Raw genomic sequence first — 5845 nt, forward strand, 5'->3', positions numbered from 1 at the left:
TGCCCTGAGGCTTCTGTGGAGGAGGTGAGGAGGCAATAGGTGAACACCTGGTGAAGGTCTTATAGTGCGTGCTTTTATTTCCTGTTATTTGTTTGTTTTGAGGCGCACAATGTTGTAATGAAGAATGCAAGGGGCTTATCAAGTACATTTTCATGCCCATTTAGTGGTGTATGATTGTGAATACCAAATGAGCGCTTCGACAATCATTGCTACACATGGTACAATGCGTCGGCAATAACCGCAATGCTAGCGTAAGTGGATACACGCACTAAAACCAAAAGGTTTTCATCTGGACACCTTGGGGGTGACGTGTAACATAGCCCCCCAAGTTCTTTTTAGAACATGAACATAAACATGAGTGAGTATTGCATTTGAACGTGCGAACTGTTTCAGATCATCTTTGAGATGCAGCATGGCAGCCCTGACGACGAGTGCGAGGATGAAGAGCCTCCTCTAGAGACCTCCGAACCGCCGCCAGATGACCCGACAACTGCTGGCGGTTCAAGCCCCAGTGCAGCGGAGCTAGACAGCCCAGCCAGCAGCTCCTCAGGCTCGGTGCGTTCAGCATCTGGGTCCCCGCGTTCCTCTGGCACCAAAAAGAAATCTCAGAGGAATTTGCTGTCTCACCTGCTGGAAGAGCAGCGCTAGCTGCGCCTTGCCATTGAAAAATTGCGGCAAAATGAATTTTTACAGCATCAAAAAGAAATCGAGCAGCGTGAACGGCTGGTCGCACTGCAAGAAAAAGCTGCTGAGAGAGAGGAGCACTTCATTGCTGCGCTTGAAAAGTTTTGCAAATAAACGCTTTGCGAAGGCTAAACGTGTCCAACTGTGCTTACAACTGCTTGTCTTGCTTTCCGATGATCAGGTCAGTGACTGCACGTTTTTCGCATCCTGTGTGCCAGTGTATGCAGCCTGAAAAAAAATATTTAATACTATATAATAGGGATTCAAAATATGCCACATGACAGCCTGGTATAAAGACACATTTACACACTTTATTATAGCACCATGCATTGTCTTGTGCACTGCAACAGGGTTAAACTGTACATCCGTGACGTAGCCTTTAAAGATTCAAGTTTCGCCCAAGGGCCATACACACAGTGCATGTCTACAAACCTACAGGGGTAGGGCGGACATGTTGCGTTCCTGCCTTATGAAGCCCTGTGGGCTCTTTTCCAAAAGTAATCTGCTAGTGCAGCACGAACTTCTGGGCCTCGCTGTCCGCACACGCCAGTGCTGTGTGCCGGTTGGCACAGTGTGTCGATGGCACGTGCCTCTTGCTCCCACTGCTGTTCCACGGTGTCGCCCAAGTCCTCGCGGATGTTGTGCAAACTGCACGCAGCCTTGATTGCTCGTTTTGAATTTGGGAGCTTGCACTCCATTCTCTTCATAACAAATCTGAAGCGTGCCTTCAGCCGTCCGAAGGCGTTCTCCACCACTCGTCTGGTCCGCGACAAGTTGTAGTTGAAAACTCCCTCCCGTGTTCCACTTGTGGCACTTGCAAACGGCTTCATTAGGTTTGGCATCAAGGGGAACGCTTGGTCGCACAGTATGATGGGCGGAACGTGGGTTCCCTCAATCAGAGCGAGTGGACGCTGGAAGCCATCGCTTCCGACTGTTTCACAGAACTTCGAACGTCCGTACACATGAGCGTCGTGACACCTCCCGGGGCTACCGACATTTATGTACCGGAAACGGTACTTGTGGTCGACCACTGCCAGCAGTATCATGCTGAACCTGCATGAGAAAAGAAAATGGGCTGGTAAATTATCATGTCACACACGAATCACATCTTGAAATGAAACCCTCCTCTTTGAGAACACATATACACTAGTAATTAATGTTTATAGAAAAAAAACTTTAGCAGCAACACAACACTTTTTCAGTGCTTTGTTTGGCGAGAGCTGCTACATGTTAAGAAAAGGTATATCAAGTGGAAAAAAGTTAACGTAAACGAGCTTAGTAAGTACATGTTAGTGGAGACCAATATTTTGCTGCAGGTGAGCACAGGTAACATTATGGTACAAAGCTAGGCAATTGGAAATTCTCTGCTTGCGTCCTGCTGATTAGTACTGCATAGCCTGCGAAAACATGTAGAGCAACCTACCATCCCTTATAGTTGTAGTAGTCAGATGCGTGTTCTTTGGGCGTCGAAATCGGGAAATGGCAGCCGTCCATGGCGCCGAGTGTGTGAGGGAAGCCGGTGATAGCAAAGAACTCCCGCAAGTGTGCAGCCATGTCCTTGCGGGAAACCATGCGGATCCATTCTGCCTCGAGCATTTCAATCACAGCACGAACAAACTGCCGAAAAATGCTGTTCACAGTTGACCGCCCCTGTCCGAAGAGATGAGCGACGGTACGGTCTTCTGTGGTCGAACACAGTTTGTACAGGCCGATCGCCACTCTCTTTTCTGCCGAAATTGCCTTCTCATGGTCGTGTCTTGGCGCTGCAGCACTGGCCGGCAACACTCCACTATGTAGCGGAACGTTGTCTGTGATACGCGGAACGCCTGCTTGAAGTTTGCTTCCCCCAAGTTCGGCAGAGTATCCTCGAACCAATTTTCATTTCTCGGGTAGGACCACCGTTCCCGGAAAATGGCATTTGAAGTTTCACAAACGGCTGCAGCAAGTGCAAAGGATGTCGCCGCTAGTTGATCTTCGTGACTTTTCGTGGCGCTTTCGTGAAGAGTCGAACTTTGTGGTCGTGCTAGATCTCGTTGCAACTCTATCTGGCCGCTGATACGCTTAGCTCGCGTGCACAAAGCTGCGGCGACAGCCTTTTTCGCGTCGCTCATCGCGGCGTCGTCTCCGCGCGCCGTCATGTTTGGGGACAAATTGCGGTATGGATCATGGCGGATCTGCTTGTTATTTGTCTTGGCTTCGTATGACTTACTGCAACAAATTACGGCCTAAAAAGAGTGCGCATAACGCATGCTAAAGCATTTCAAATACTTTTTCTCAAAGTATAAACGCTTATCTGGATTACATCATCATTCCATGTAATTTCGAGTGCGCCAAGTATACTACCGACTGTCATTCACACGTGAATGACATTTGGTTTGTTCGCGTAGCACCTATGCAGAAAACGAATGTCATTTGAAACGAATCTCATTCGTCTAAAATGACATTAGGTTGGCGCGTGTGACAGGGGTATTAGTCGGCAAGCCGACGGTCTCTCGCGCCGCATGTCTTCGGGCCCAGGTGCAATCCCTGTCGGTGCCAGTAGTTTGCTTGTGTAGCTTGGACGTAGACAGTAGCCATTAGTAGCCTGCGATGCTTCTTAGTGTAGCCAGTAGTAGCCTGGGAGTTTTCTGCTGACGCGGACACAAAGATATCCTTGGCTGGTTACGGGTATACTCCTTTGCAGTAAAAATACCAAGCGCATGTGCCAGTCCGCGTTTAAGGCCAACTGCACTCAAATTTCACCTCGACCAATTTTATTTTTAATGCGTACTAAGTACCCCCAAATCAGCTGGGAAACGAGTGGCAGCCCCGTGAAATGCCTCGTTAATCAGTTAGAAGCGTTTAAAAAAGCTCCGCCGCAGACCACGCTGCACCAGCCGGCGGATCGGGTAAACAGCCACGACGCGCCTGTGACGTTCCAGCCGACAGGGGATTCTTCCTCTGGCCAGCCACGAAGCTGGAGAACCGGTCGACCTCTGCTGCGCCCGCTTCACCCATTCGCTGCTCCGTGCGCGCATGGAGCTTGCGCGCAGACATTCGCCCGGGTTGGTGACCGTCCGGCCGCTCGCTGGACGGCTGCAACGTCACTGCAATGGCCGCGCTCTCCTCGGTTTCGGTTTCAAAATCGCCTATTTTTGCTGGCCGTGTGCGGCGTCCACGCGCGTATTCCAGCTGTTCTGTTTGGCCTGTTGGTTTCTTTTTAAGCATACTATGAGAAAATAGGGTTTTCAAGAGGTCGAAATTTTGAGTGCAGTTGGCCTTTAATAAGCAAAAGGAGTCACCGCCAGCTCCTGACGTCCCTCGCTTTGCACTGCTATAGGGGCAACCGTTACCTGAACTCATAAAACACGGAGACTCCGTGGCGGTAGCGGCAGCACTTTCTCCGACTGTGTCGCGCGCATGGGCAATGGGGCGACCGAAAAAGATCCGGACGCCCATGAAGAAACGGCTTACCAGGACATGCGCAGCGCACGCGCTGCCAGGAAAGAATGCAATCGCAAAGAAGAATAAGAAGCAGTGCAGGTCTTCAACGGCGAGGGAGCTCTCGACGAAGACTTTGCGGCGGCGGACGATAAATTATACGATGAGTGGTGTGAGTACTGCACAAATAAAGCGCTCATATACTTTATGTTGCGCCTGATTTCGTCTTCTGCTGGCAAGTGACATATATATACGCAGGGTAAACGGTAATCGAATTTGTTAAGTGTGAAGGGATGAAACTGCGCTTTGTGGTCTTCGGAAACGAGACAGCAGAAAGAGGGTTAGAGTGCGCCAGACTGGACGCATCGGATGGTGACTTTCTGCCAACGACCGAACAGATGGCCAGGAAAAGGAGGGATGCCCAAGAGGTTTTAGGCATCCGTTAGGTGTGGCCGACGGTACTTAGCTTGAACGATGGTGTTTCCCTTGGGTCGTAACTTGTTGCTGACGTTTCGGTTCCATCCTCGATATATAGAACTCCGAACTATATGACGCCTTGTCTGCGCGGGTTGTAGTAGATCGCGCGCAAGCCGGTAGTTTGCCTTTTCGTTACCCGGTATATACGAGTGGCCAGGTCTGGTGAATATAAGGCGTCGCGCTTTCGGGTTGAGGTAGTAGCCGAATAACGCCTAAATATAAAGCGAACGCTGAAACTCCTGCGCCGTTTCGGCCTTAGAAGCACGAACGGAGTCTGCGCTCCATTCAGCTGTGGCGACCGCTCAAGAAGGTTTGCCCAAGCAGACGATACCCGACTGCGAGGGGCGTCAAATGTTCAATGTGTGCCCTCGTGTGCAGATGTTTTTTTTTCTGCGTGATTCTACTGTAAGTAATTGTTTTATCGCGCCAGCAGGTAGGGGAAATTAGTAGACAAGTATTTGCTGAAGTAAAGTGGACAGCACGCTTGTAGACAGTTTATTTTTAATGTGTTTAGGGCACCTGCAATAAAAGGAATTGATTACGGGTGTAACGCGCCGTAGTGGAGGGCTTCGGGTTAATGTTGACCACCTGAGGGGGATATTTGACGTGCGCCGAAATGTCGAACACACGGGCGTTTTCGCTTTTCGCCTCCATCAGAAAATCGGCCGCCGCGGCCGGAAATCGAACCCGCGTCCTCCGGCTCAGCAGCACAACGTGGATGCGTCCGTAAAGGCAGGTGCACATTTTTTAGGGGCGAAGCACCTTAGGACCTCGCTTTGTCGGGGGCAATTGGCATCCGTGTAAACAGAGTTGCGAATGCGCGATGAGTATTCGATTCGATTGGATTGGATTGGATTTGGATTGCATTGAAATGAATTGGGTTGGATTGAAATAAATTGAATCTTATCGGATTGGATTGGATTGGAATTGCATATACTGTACACACGCGTTGTCACTCATTTACATGCGCGAGTGGGAAATGCCACGGGTGATTTACGCTAAGAATGATCCCCAGTGCTTTGCCCACTCGTCATGATTCACTTCGGGGAGATGCGTGAATTTTTTCAATTACACTCGCTACGTTCTTAAAGGGACCCAGAAAAGCCTTTTGTGAAAGTTACAAAATGGCTTTATTGTCGCGTAGTACCAATATAGCGATGCAGTGCCGTTGGAATTATTGATCTACATTCAGTATTAGCTGCGCGAGAAGCAATTAAGTGCACCTCTCCCCCTTGCCAATCAATTCCTCCTCCCTCTCTGCTTC

At 49.7% G+C, this 5845-nt stretch overlaps 1 pseudogene; it reads right to left on the reverse strand.

Moving 5' to 3' along the window:
* Positions 1–1151: 1151 nt before the first annotated feature.
* On the reverse strand, positions 1152–2822 carry LOC144163932 (uncharacterized; annotated as a pseudogene).
* Positions 2823–5845: the final 3023 nt, after the last annotated feature.

This window comes from Haemaphysalis longicornis, unplaced genomic scaffold (genome assembly GCF_048455015.1).
Source record: "Haemaphysalis longicornis isolate Haplotype H1 unplaced genomic scaffold, Haemaphysalis longicornis Haplotype H1 scaffold_13, whole genome shotgun sequence".
Classification (NCBI taxonomy): Eukaryota; Metazoa; Arthropoda; class Arachnida; order Ixodida; family Ixodidae; genus Haemaphysalis; species Haemaphysalis longicornis.